Genomic DNA, 13807 nt, shown 5'->3' on the forward strand with positions numbered 1-13807 from the left:
AAGTGCATTTAACAAGGCCAAAAAGCATTGAACAGCAGCGAAAGTGCTTGTAAAAAATAGCAACAAGGTGAAACACAATTGCTGTCAGAAGAAAACCAATGCAGCTCACCAAGTAACGTCTGCAAGCAAGAATGTGCAACAAAAAGGACACATTTCCACAACTACGATGATGCAGACCTTGTCCTTCCACAAAGAAGTGAATATTTGACCAGGACAATCACCAACCCTCGCCACTCTCTTCCTCGGAAGGTCAAATATCGCTTTCCGACCTTCTTTGAAGGGGAATAACCGTGGACAGACATTGGCGTACATTATTCAGAGAAATTGGACTACGATAAGGACAGTCACCCCACAAGAGGCAATTAAGGGACTGTCACCAACGTGGAACTGCTTCACGTTTGTCTTCAACACACTGGAAATGTAAAGTTACATCTACGGTCAAAGATAATGTGCAACGTTAGCTTCCACATTGTCTTGAACGCAATTATGGACGGTAGATGAAGCTTGAACTCGTCTCCCTGCGGGGTCGAGTGGCTCTTCACCTTCAAGCTATGACTGCGATCGAGCCTATTTAACGCCATTCGGATCATATTATCCACACACGTTTATTTAATGCTGGCTGACATGTTCAATTAATCAGCATTTTCTGTAAGTGATGAACAAATGAAGCTTCACGAAGCACTTGTGATACATTTTTTATTTATTTTTTTTACTCCTTTAGATGGCACTCTTGGTAAAGCTGCAGTGGAAATGTAATAATTTACATAGCACTTGCCCCATATGGAGTAAATATCGCAAGTGTTTCATCAAGGTTCATGAAGCTTCATTTTCCCCGCACTCATTTTTGACAGTTTACTAAATAACAGCAGTTGATTACAATGGAATGAATCCTAAAAATACTTAAATGGGAGACTTAAAATTGATTAAAAGATTGCAAAGGCTTTGTTTTGAAATTGAGATGGTGTATGTGCTTCAGGACTGACTCTTAAGGTACACAAAATTTCAGGAAATGAAATACTAATTAACTCGCAACAAAGTCTGTCACCATGGGCGGGCCATAGGGGTCCGTGCCCGCCCACCAAGATGATTGTGCCCGCCCATTTGAGGCATGGCTCTCTATAATGGTTCTCCTTTTTATATTTTCCATTCATTCAGTTTAGCACTCTTATATCCGAGTGTCAGTAAACGCAACACAGGTCTCGCGGTGTCGGAGGTATGTTACGTTTGTGTTGGCTGCTTCAGTTCGTTGCTTCGAATGCTCGCCCAATTGTTCCTGTTTTTGGCGTCGGCTACGGCCAACGGTGGCCGTTTTGTGCAAGACAACTAAAAAGGGCGACATTCTTGCAAGATGTCACAATATGAAGAAATAGTGGTATGGTTTTGTTTGATTGATATCTGCAGCAGCCGTCACAGTCTTACTGAAAATAATGCTCGGTATGTTTTTACGTTGACTTCTACGCATGCGCGACAAATATGTCAATGTTGGCGTGCAATGCAAGAGTCATGTACATTTTGTACAAGTGAAGCTGCAAGTTTCCGAGGACGCCGGCGCACAAGACAAGTGAGGAGGAACATACTACAAACTACCCACGTATCATTTGGACATCTACAGTGAGGTAGGATTTTGCTTTCCTTTTTTTCTTTTTAATTCTGCTGCAGACAACGTTCAAACAGGTGGCCCGTTCGAAGCAATATGTCAGCACATCCGCCCTATTGGATGTGGCAATTGTATTTGCCATTAACTTCGGCAAAAATAGTAAGATTGACTTGGAATGGGATAATATAATCAAAGGTAATAATAATTCCTTATTAATCCAATGAGTTGTGGCTTGATGATACATCTCCAAGGAGAAACAGAAGGAGGCGTCTTTACGAATAGTTTCACTTTGCCTCATCCAACATGGCTGCGGCGTCAACGTACTAAATGTTCCCTTGAGTACCTGCTGCTGCTCACTGACAATCTGGTTCATTCTTAAAAATGCGGGATGTCAAATTGAATATGTTAAATCAGTTAAAACAAAATGAATTAATTTGGTTCAGTACCTAAAATGTTTAGAAAATATTTTGGATCAAGGCAAAAAAAATAAAATAAAAAAAAATAAGGTTCTCAAGTGAAGAATTATTGTTTACATCAACATGAAATAAGGTCATACAAAGTCACTCGATGTAGTTTCTGTGAAGTCTAATATTTTAGATGTGATATTTGGACATTTTTTTTTTTTTTTTTTTTTAGTTTAAGCTGGGTAAAACTTTTAACAGTGTAACGGCCACCATCGATACCAGTATCATATTTTACGATCAGGAATTAGAAGTTGTAATAGAAAATTTCCATTTATTTCATGATGCAATTTTAAGGAAAAAGCAATTTTCGGGGTCTTTTTTTTATTTTTATTTTTTTAAAGAAATGCTATGTATCAAAAGTAGGAGTGGTATTGGTGTTTAGTAATTACGAATGGAAGTGCTTTACTTTAGTATAATTGTACTTTCAGGAGAAGAAGGCGGCGTAACTTTTGTGACACTTGGGCTTGGCTTTTCAGTAATTGCTTATATAATAATTCCGTTTTACATTAGAAATCTCATGTGAGTCAACATCACCAGCAATTGTTGACATCTACCAAGGAACACTCATTTAAAAAAAAAAAAAAAATGCGATGGGGGCAATTGCTCTTTTTCACTTACATAGTTAGCAGCAATCGAACCATTGCCTCAAAGCATCTCCAACGGTTCTTGTGTTTGCCAGGCCACATGATCGATGCCACCTGCGCCTCTCCCATCACAAGCGCCGCTCTGAGGTAATAACCAGCGTGACCCCTTTCAAAAACACTTCCCTTTTTTTTTTTTTATTTTTTTGTTCTGAAACAGCCCCTAATCCTGGCAGCATCCAAACACCGCCTGCCACACACGCAAGTCCACTGACAAAACCACATGCCGCCTCTGGCCAAATCAGGACTGAGTCAGCTATTGGAAATAAGGCAATGAAGGCGAAGCACTTGATATGCAGGCATCTGCTTTGTGGCTTATCTCCGCTGCTCAACTGTGCCGAGCAATTGCTGCTTGCTTGGCTGGCCCAGTGAAAAAGCCCCTCCCCCCTCCTTCCAACCCATCCTCCAACACACCCCCTCGCCCCCTTTCTACTCATTTTGTCTCCGCTCCCGATTTTCTGCCTGCTTGGAGGGACGTTATTGGAATCATTTCCAATCTTGTCAGTTGTAATTAAATGGATGATTTCCCACTAATGGGGAAGCTCATCGAGTACTGTTGAGTCACACCACCCGCATGGAAAGATCTGCTTTAGTTGTAAAATAAATAACATTAAGCAACAAAACTATCATAAATTCCGGATGCAATCAATACTATGGAATCAGTGTGATTAGTTCAAACATTGTGTGCTTTGTTTAGTCTTGAAGAAGATGCAGCGAGTTAAACAAAAAGAAATGCGAAAAATAACCTTAACTCGGGTGACCATAGTTTGATTTTCAAAACAAGAGGAACACTTAGCCTGGTCTCGATATACATAAATGAAAAGTTTACTCAAAGATGCCATACATCATACCTATTTAAACTTATGTCTCCTCTGTGTGGGTAGGAAAAAGAAACATAACTTTTTTTGAAGTCTTACCTGACGAATGAATAAATAATGAATGTTCTAATCCCTGCGATTTAAATTTTTTTTATTTCTTATTTGGGGCTCGGACTCGCACCATGACCACATATCTTTGCAAGCACAGAGTGCTACGATTCTGTTCCAACGAAACAGATTAGCACCTTATTTGAATGCTCAAGTACGTGAAAAGCTGACCTACGCAATTTCATATCATTTCCAATCATTCAATAACATTCAACATAATTCTATATATTTCAACATTACATTTTTTTTTTCCCATTCAGTTTTCACATGCAATTTCGCCAGAAATGTAGTTTGCAAATTGAAGCGAGTTAAAATAAGCATGCAGCTTGCGCCTTGTGATGGGCTGGGAACCACCCACGGTTTACAGTACGCCACCATTTTGCCCAAAGTCAGCTGGGAACGCTAATGAGAATCGGCGGTAAACAATATGGATCGTGTGTGTTGTGTATGTATTTGGTTTCTCCCCAGCTGAGAAAAAAAAAAAAATGTGTAATGTATCTGTGTTGACTGAACAAAAAATGTCATGTTAAAAGCAAAGACCAACCCCCAGTTTTTTTTTTTTTTTTTTTGTGAATAAGCCAATCAGTGGTGGCACATTTGACAATGGTGGCATGAAACATGAAAGCTGTCCAACTGCGCGTGTTGCTCGTTGCTGTATTGCGGGCCGCCCGCTTGCCACCTCCACCGTGACACACCAATTCATCGGATATCACAGGCCAGATCGAACCAATGACTCATGTCGAAGCCCGCCGCTGACAAATATCCCCCAAATCTGCTGCCTTCAGCCAGCTTGCTGCTTATTAGCGAGCTGACTGTCACTCTTCAGCTGCTCGGTCTGGCACGGGAGCTCGATGCAAAGGGGCAATAAAAAAAAAAAAAAGTTTGACGTTTTTATTCAAAGATGGATACGCAACTAAAAACCGTATCACTGCGAGGTGCGACTTTTTCAAAGCAACGTGCCGCCTCCTCTCTCAACACCCCATTGCTTGGCTTAATAAGGGAAGGAAACGCTCACTCCCACAGCTCATTTTTTACTCACCGACTGTCGACTTTCATCCTGTTTTCCGAGATAGTGTCGGTTATTAAGCAAATGAGTTGCGGCTTCACAGCTTTGGCCATCAGATAGCTGTGATTGAAGGTTAACTGACGAGACTGTTTTAACCCGTTCACTCGCCGCCATTTTCACATTTCGCAATCCCGTTCGCTCCCGGCTGTTTTACTGGATTTTGACGGATTTTGCAAGGCCCACAGAATATTGTGTTCTATTGCTATAAAAGCATGGAAACCATCAAAAGAACGATTAAGGTCTCTTCTTTCATCAGGAAAAAAAAAAGTATGTTTCTATCTGTTTCCGTTTTGCAGCAATTAGCATTAGAAGAGTGCTAAGTTTCATCAGTTTTCACAAATCTATTTAAAATTGTAAGTAATTTAGCTTTTTTTCTAGATGGCCCTGGTTGAGCTCCTTTGCTCTGCTGCCACCTGCTGGCCGTTTGTGTAATAACTACCATTTCTGCAACCGTTCTTTGCAGTTGAGAGGCCTTCTGTATGCTCTAGCATAAAAAACAAAACAAAACAAAACGTATAAATACGTCTTTGGGACACTTAGAACATTTAAAAAAAACGTATTTATACGTTATTGGGAGTAAATGAGTTAATGGGAAATAGGACCATGGGGAAGCCATGCGTGACACCTTGCAGTGCACATGGTTCAGGTCTTGACTTGGACGTGTGTAGAATGTGTGGACCAGATGTTTTGTATTCGAGGGATATTTGTAGTCCCGCTTCAATTCAAATCCAGTTGAACTTTAAATAGCACTTTTCATAAAATACAACTCAAATTGCTGTTCAATTAAAACATCCTATAGTACAATTTGAAAAGAAAATGTCGCCGTCCATTTTTCAGTGGCCCGCGACGTGCTAAATATGTCATTTGACTCAGTTCAAATAAAATAAAAACAAAACTGTTTGGAGATGGTCAAAGTGAGAAAGGGAAGGTGTCGAAAAACACAGGTGCCATTAAAGGTTATTTTAGTTAACTAAAACTAACGAAAAAACTAAAATTCAAAACTACATTTTCATTAACGAAATAAAATAAAAACGAAGATGCCTTTTAAAAAAAACGAAAACTAACTTAAACTAACTACATTTTATGTTTACAAAACTATAACAGAACTATAATTACAGCAAAAATGTCCTTTGTTTTAGTCTTTGGTAATTAATTTAATGCATGAGCCTTTTGGGGATGATTTGAAATGTGATTTTTAGTAGATTTATTTTAATATCAACTGGAATAATGACATTGCTCCCATGGTGTTTTTTTTTTTTTTTTTAATATTGCGCACAAGTAATACACATTAAAAAACACAAAAAACTAAAACTAATACTGAAACCAACTAAACTAAAACTAATAAAAAACTAACAGAACCATACTGAAAACTAATTAAAACTAACTAAATTAGTTAGGGGGCTGAGTTTTTCTTCTGACACCCGAAAAATCACGATTTTGAATATTAAATGTATTTTTGTGAAAAAACGACAGTTACAAAGATTGTCTATTCATCATGCGAGCTCAAAGTTTTACTGGCGACTATACGATACATTCAGCTCTATTCATCCATTCATCTGATCTCATGAGCTGAGAGTTCCGCACAGGAAGGCCGCAACACCGATTGGAAGCGAGAAATTCCGAACCGGAAGGCAGACCCGCTTAGCATCATCAGGTCACAGTGCGGACTTCATTCACATCCAGCATCGAGCAAAAATCAAAAGGTTTGAAGTCGACAAAAGGCCGGCTGATGTTTGAGTGTGGAGATTAGCGGCCGCTGTCGGCGGATGCGCGACTTGGATTTGAGTTGGTCGGCCGACGGCGCATAAGCTCTGCCCGAGGTGCTCTTTGATTTTGCGAAGCCATTTAGGAAAAGAAAGCACAGGTGTCCTCTCAATGACAATGTGGATTGCATAACATGATTTCTGATCACATTTCAAACATGATGTTCTGAATAACACACACACAAAAAAATAGTCATATATGTTATGGCGACGTGTTATTCTCGTTAACAATCTTTGGAATATTCCTCTGCGTCGACATCAGACGATAATCGTCGCAGCCGGTGAAATGTTTTGTGCCTTGCAGGAGAGGAATAAAAGGAATTGGTACATACCAGCATTGTGTTAAGAGCAGAGGGATCACTGTTATGAAGTAATTTTTTTCCCTCCAGATGAGTCAATTTACGACATTTTTTAAAATTATTATTATTAACTCATTCACTCCCAGCCATTTTCGCTGAAGCAACCCCCTTCACTCCTAGACTATTGTCTTCTATTGCTATAAAAACATGGAATCGACCAAAAGAAAGATTAGAGTCAGGAAAAAAATAGTATACTTCTGTTTCCGTTTTGCAGCAATTAGCATTCGAATATAGTTGAGTTTCGTCATTATTCTGTTTAAAACAGTGGGGAAAAGAGCTCATTGCAACATGGAGCTGGTTGATCTCTTATACTCTGCTGCCACCTGCTGGCCGGTTTTGTAATAACTACCATTGCTTCAAGCATTCTCTTCAGTTCAGAGGCTGCATCAAAGCCAAAAAAACAAACAAAAAAAAAACAACGTACAAATACGTCTTTGGGAGCAAATGAGTTAATTTTATTATTATTATTTAAATTTTGCACAACAATAGCTCAGAAAAGGGCAGCTTGAGTCTCACTAATTATTTGTTTGGGAAATGATGGAGGGATTGCCTTGCTCAATGGCACCTCAGCAGTAATCAGAACTAGCATCTTTCCAGCAGCTAGTTGCCATTTTTTTTTTTTTTTTTAGCCTCTGGTTGCAAACGATGAGCAAGTGCCTCCCCCATTCACAAAAGTAACTTTTCTCTTTTCATCTCGCGTTCCCATCTTCTCCCATTTGCACGATAAAATGAGCTCGCCGGCGCAACGTCGATACTTTTGGCGGGGAAGTGCAAACATTTTTCATCTCCTAATAGTGAGCGAGATGAGAAAGCAATTGGACCTATGAAAGATGCCCAAACCTAAAAAAAAAAAAAAAAAAAAAATGGCAGCCTGGGTTCGCAACAAGGTCAAGTGTTGAATTAATATGGTCGCTTATCCAGAACGAGAGTTGAATGGAATCGTAACAAGCGACGTGTTTAACTCGGTGGAGCGATTTCTTCAAAAAGCAGATGAAAGAAAACTAATTGAAGACTGTGACAGTTTAATTCATCACATTGTACGAGCGTAAACTTGTGACATATGCAAATTAGGCTCGGGGCTTTTTTTCAGGTGTTGACTTGTCCAAATGAAGCAAAATACGTTGAAATATGTTTGTCACAATAGTAGAAGAAATGTCAGCAGCGGCGACTCACCACGCATCAATGATTGGACTACTTCATTTATGGAATACACAACTGAGTCATTTTCACAGAGTGAGATTTAAGACTAAAACTAACGTCAAGACTCTGTTTTTGTAACCATGCGGATGGCGGGAGGTTGTTTGGTTGGTGCTGGATTTCACTTTGACGGACCGGATGTGCTGGTTTCTGTGGATCTCACTCTGCCTCATCGATCCTTCCCTCCTTCCTCTCTTTAGTTTTTCCTCTGGTCTCCTGACCGTCTGAACCAAACGACTCTGGCGAGACTCTGAAGTATCCAGTTAAGGTGAAGGCTAATGGCGTTTTTATTAGGTTTTAGGTGAATTAATGCCAAAATGTTGCTGTTACGTTGAAAGCAAGCACAGTTTCAAGACTTCCCACCATTTTGACCCGTTTCCTTGATTTAAACACGCACCAGTGGCGGCCATTTTGTCACTCGCTGTCACCTGAAGACGACATCACGGTTGCTCAGGGCTCAGATAACGAGCAATCACGACTCAGCTTGTCAACATCCCATGACCAAACACAGGGGAAAAAAAATGTGAGCCGTGATTGGTCGCTACCTGAGCCCTGTGCAACTGTGATGTCGTTTTCTGTCCACAGTCAGTGACAAAATGGCTGATCCCTGAGAGTGGTAAAAACAGGTTGATTTTGCAACTTAATTCATAATCCACAAAAGCAATATTCATCAGAAGGTAGGGATGTAACGATATCCAAACGTCACGATACGATATTATGTACTTTTGTACATCAATCTTATATTATTATTATTATTATTATTATTATTATTATTATGTTATGTTGTTAATGCACTACACATATTGACTTGCTTCACAGGTGTATTGCGTTCCCCTTACAATTAGTGTAGTTTTCAACATAGAAGGGCCAAAACATCCCTAATGAAAATTAAATTGCACTAAAAAAACTAGCCACCAGATGGTGCTAGAACTGCACAAATGGAAATCAACCTGATTTTTTTATTTTATTTTATTTTTTTTAACAGATGACACATTTGTGTCAGTTGAACAAGGGCAAGAATACGCTTTGCAAACAAAACCGCACCGTTTTTTTTGTGTTTTGTTTTGTTTTTAAAGCAAACCATCCTTCCTTCAACCAAGGCGATTTGGTTTTGAATCCTGTCAGGCAATGTTACATTCCAAGACAATGAGCACGAAAAGTGACCGTTAAATAAATGATTCGAAGACTTTGTATGTCGCAGAATTGTCACACTTTCAATGCCACAATCGATTGGATACATCGGGTCGTCTAAATAACAGATTTGTTTTGCCTTTTTAAATGTTTCAACGGCAGCCGAGTGTGCGTGCGCGCAAGCGTTCATAAATTTCAAGTACCCCCCACCGGTCTCGATCTTGCGGCCTCAATAACTTCGCTTTGATTAGCTTGCGGAAGCGATAAATAAGGGAAGAGCTTGTCCAGACGTGACGTGAATGTCTGAAATGTCGTTTTGGGGATACGAATGAAAATGTACTTGTGTGTCTTATCATATTCATTTAAAAAAAAAAAAAAAAGTTTATTGTGGTGGTATAGTTGCAGGCAGTCGTGCGTTCTGTTAATGTTCTGCTCGCTACAATTAAGCTCGACGGCGGGCGTGTCCAAACTTTTTCATTTTGAGGGCCACATACAGAAAATCAGGACGACGTAATGTTATGAAGAGAAATTGTGTTTCGTCCTAAAAATTGTACAAATAATTTATTTGTGCTTTTGCATATTTAGAAAAAAATGCTACAGTATATAAACCAATTTATTTGTAATATGGCAGTAGGGTTATTATAGTTTTGGAATTTTTCATTTTAGTTAGTTTTTATTAGTTTTCAGGGTGGTTCTGTTGATTTGTTAAAAAATGCTTAGTTTTAGTTTACTTTGTTAGTTTCAGTATTAGTATTAGTTTTTATTAATGTGTATTACTTGTGCGCAATATTTAAAAAAACATCCTGGCTGCATCTTTTGGTGCTTTTCTATTGGCTGCTGCTAGATGACATCACTTCTGTGTGACATACTTTCAAACGTCATTATTCCGGTTGATATCCAAATAAATCTACTAAAAAAAATCACATTTCAAATCATCCCCAAAAGGCTCGTGCATTCAATTAATTACCAAAGACAAAAACGAAGGACATGTTTGCTATCATTATTGTTAGTTTGAGTTAGTTTTGTAAACATAAAATGTAGTTTCAGTTAGTTTTTGCTTTTTAAGAAGGATTTTTGTTTTTATTTTATTTCGGTAACAATATATATTTTTTTCATTAGTTGTAGTTAACCAAAATAACCTTTTAATGGCAGCAGTTTTTCGATACCCTCCCTTCTTACTTTGACCATCTCCAAACATTTTTGTTTTGTTTATTTTATTTGAACTGACTCAAATATCCATTTTTAGCATATGTCGCGGGCCACTGAAAAATAGACAACGGGCCGCAAATGGCCCCCGGGCCGTAGTTTGGACACCACTGCTTGCAACATTTAAAAAAAAAAAAACAACCAAATTTTCTCAAAGAGCTTATTTGATCAAGCATGTGTTCCGACTTACAGTACATAATAATTTATTTGATGTTCTAAATGTATCGTGGGTAAGATATGTTATGAAGATCTGCTAGAATATTTCAAGGATTGGATTTTCCATGAACATATGAATTTGAAATTGTGACTTCAATGAAAGATAGTGTCGGCAATGCACCTAAGTGACATCATTTCAAAAACAGACTTTCTTTTATACTTTCTGGATACACCATTTAAAAACCTCTGTCCATGGTCCTGAAATTTGAAATCTGGAGGTTATAAAGAAAACATACGAGTTGAAATTTAGTTACAAGCTTTTTTTCTTTTTTTCTTGTTTATGAGTCCATTTTCAGCGTTACAAATGCAGGGCAAAAACACTTTTTGACCTCCAAGAAAAAAAAACAAAAATCTGTCCAATACTTTTAATGAGAACTATCAAAGCACTTTTTTCTCTTGTAATCATCCAGCACTCAGATAGATATTCCGCATAACCTCATAAAAAGATAAAGGGACGACTTCTGCTATTATCACCCTCGCGCGACCTTCTGGACATCACTTGCAAATTATTGGCTGCAAGCGACAGCGGCAGCTTGCTGCTTTTCAAAGCTGCTGCAGGGTTGCTGTTTACTATGCATGCACTCGCTAATGACAGTCTTCTTACTCTAATGACGCGGCCTTCAGACGAGCATGCCGAGGAAGAGCCTCCAACGCAGGCGCTCAAACGGTCACGACCCAGACCGGCCCGGCGCCAACGAATCTCGGGGAGCCGTGAGCGCGTTAGCGGAAATTGGAGACGGCGGCGCGTGGGTTGGCGGCGCAAATGTGTCCCCCCGCGTGAAATCCAACGAGCCCTTTGTGGGCGGCGGGGAAAATACGAGCGAGCTGCAAACTTGCATTGGAGGCAGAATTGTGACCCGTGAAGAACATGTAGTGAGGAAATACTGCTCATTCATATGCTGCCCATCATGAAAGACATTTTCAGACAAAGAAATGAATAAGCTCTTATTGAAATGACAAATAGTATCATTAAAAAAGGTTGTAAAGAAAATGTTCAAAAAGTAACCATAAAACGTCCAAAAACAAATGAAGAAAGGCAAAAATTGTTTTTGGAATTGCCAAGAAAAAGTCGGGAAATTTATTTTTAAAAAGGCGGAAAGGAAAACATTCAAAAAGTAACTATAAAGCACCCAAAAAACTAAAGTACAAAATTACCATAAAATGTCCAACAAAATTCCCCAAAATATCAGAAAATTGATAGCAAAAAAAAGGCAGAAAAATGTAAAAAAAAAAATTTTTTTTTTATATATATATATATATATATATATATATATATATATATATATATATATATATATATATATATATATATATATATATTAATAATAACATAAAATGTCCAAAAAGGGAAAGCGAGAGGCATATAATATGTTCATACAATCATTCCAAAAATAGAAAAAGTCTAAAAATATATGAAAAACAAAGTTTATGAAAAATTACAAAAAAAAATAAAAATCCGAAAGGTGTAAGAAAATGAATCTGTATTTATTGGATGCTGCATATTTTTGTTGTGGTGCAGCTCTAATTCGCTCTTGGGCCCTCAAAACATTATTAACATTAGCATACTTTTTCCTTCATCACAATGTTGCTTTTTTTTTTTTTTTTTTTTTTTTTGCAGTTCCAGACAGATTTTTTTTTATTATTTTTTTTATTTGGCCTAAAACGACCCTTTTGACAGTAAAGGTTGCTGACCTCAGGTGTCCCCAAGCACCAGTAAGCAATCAAGTTTACGTTGACAAAAAAAAAAAAAAATCGAAATTCAATCTGATCCGAAGTGTCTTCAAGACAAAAGCCTTCAGAAATGACTTTTAGCTCGGGAAGGATGCGCGTTACGTTTTTGGGCGTGATTGTGTGAATATGTATATTCCATTCCGCCAGCTCTTTGGGCTGTAATCAGCTTGCATAAATCTCTTTGATGATCGCCATTGAAACATCTGCTGGGCCAATGAAACACATTGGGCGAGGCAATAAAATGTCTGGGCCAACATATGCTAATGGCCTTGCGCATTGCTGAGAGAGAGGAAAAAAAAAAAAAAAAGGTTTGCCCAAAAATAACTGCGACGGTGTGACGACGCCATTTCTGAAATGTGAGGATTGTATTGAATGGAGCCGTGCTGGTTTTGTTATTGCGCTCTCGAATGTGTCATGATTCTCCCTCCGGGTCTAATCAGGTCACCTCGATGAGCTGTTTAACTCATTCACTGCCAATGACGACTATATACGTCAAAAATCCAAGCAAACAGCCAGTGTTAATTTTGAAAAAAAAATATAAAAATTTTAATTTGAATTAAAAAAGAAATTTTTATTTAGTTTTATAGTCTTCTGACTGAATTTAACTCATTCACTGCCATTGACGGAAAAAGACGTCAAATGATGCATTTTTTTTTCTGGTCTGGCAATGAATGTGTTAATAAATAACTACAAAAAAAATATCAAAGTGGCCCTTGCAGCTTTCTATTTTTCTGTATGTGGCCCTCAGAGGAAAAAGTTTGGACACCCCTGCTGTACAATATATCAACAATTTATAATTGCTTCATTGATTTTTACCACGTTTAACTCATTCACTGCCATTGACGGAAAAAGACGTCAAATGATGCATTTTTTTTTCTGGTCTGGCAATGAATGTGTTAATTAAAGTCTTAGTCATAACTCAGTCACCTGATTGTATTTTAGTTTGAAACCAATTTTAGTCAACAAAAATAAAGAGCAATTTTAGTCAACTAAAATGGACTTTTGGAGGCAGAGACCCAGTATGTGGTCTCATTAAGATCAAGACCGCCTGCGTTGTAGGGCAACAGGAATCCGTTCTACGCACGATGGTAGCACTTAGCAATGAAATTGTTGTCATCTTTGTTATTAATAAAAACAATGATTTATAACTATGAATGAAAACAATGAATAACTAAAACTAAATTCAAATTTCTTGTCAAAATTTGCACTGGCTGTTTGCTTGGATTTTTGACGTCTATAGTCGTCATTGGCAGTGAATGAGTTAAGTCTGATTTCTGCACAACTTCTCTTTACTTCCTTTTACAGTGGCGTTAAATGTATTAATAGAGCATCTGCGTTTATTTTTGTGATTCATGTACTGAACGCATGCGAGGCAAATTTGGGGTCAATCCTGTCAGGGCCCACAAAAGGCTCACATTACATCTGCTTATTGCAAATAATGAATGCTGGGAAGCGACACCACACTTCTGCCCTCCCGTGCTTTATATTGACGTCTCGATTAGTTAGCGGC

General features: G+C 38.2%; 1 protein-coding gene across 8 annotated transcripts in view; it reads left to right on the plus strand.

Moving 5' to 3' along the window:
- Positions 1-1215: 1215 nt before the first annotated feature.
- Positions 1216-13807, plus strand: part of neto1l (neuropilin (NRP) and tolloid (TLL)-like 1, like) — a 74527-nt gene continuing 61935 nt past the window's right edge. For 5 of the 8 annotated variants that reach the window (XR_013280960.1, XR_013280961.1, XM_077509358.1 and 2 more), the window contains exons 1-2: positions 1216-1616; positions 2741-2792. The gene's annotated coding sequence lies outside the window, so the exon portion shown is untranslated. The remainder of the gene's footprint in view (positions 1617-2740; positions 2793-13807) is intronic. The other 3 variants (XM_077509361.1, XM_077509362.1, XM_077509359.1) reach the window with 3 other exon arrangements.

Source organism: Festucalex cinctus, chromosome 20, assembly GCF_051991245.1.
Source record: "Festucalex cinctus isolate MCC-2025b chromosome 20, RoL_Fcin_1.0, whole genome shotgun sequence".
NCBI lineage: Eukaryota > Metazoa > Chordata > Actinopteri > Syngnathiformes > Syngnathidae > Festucalex > Festucalex cinctus.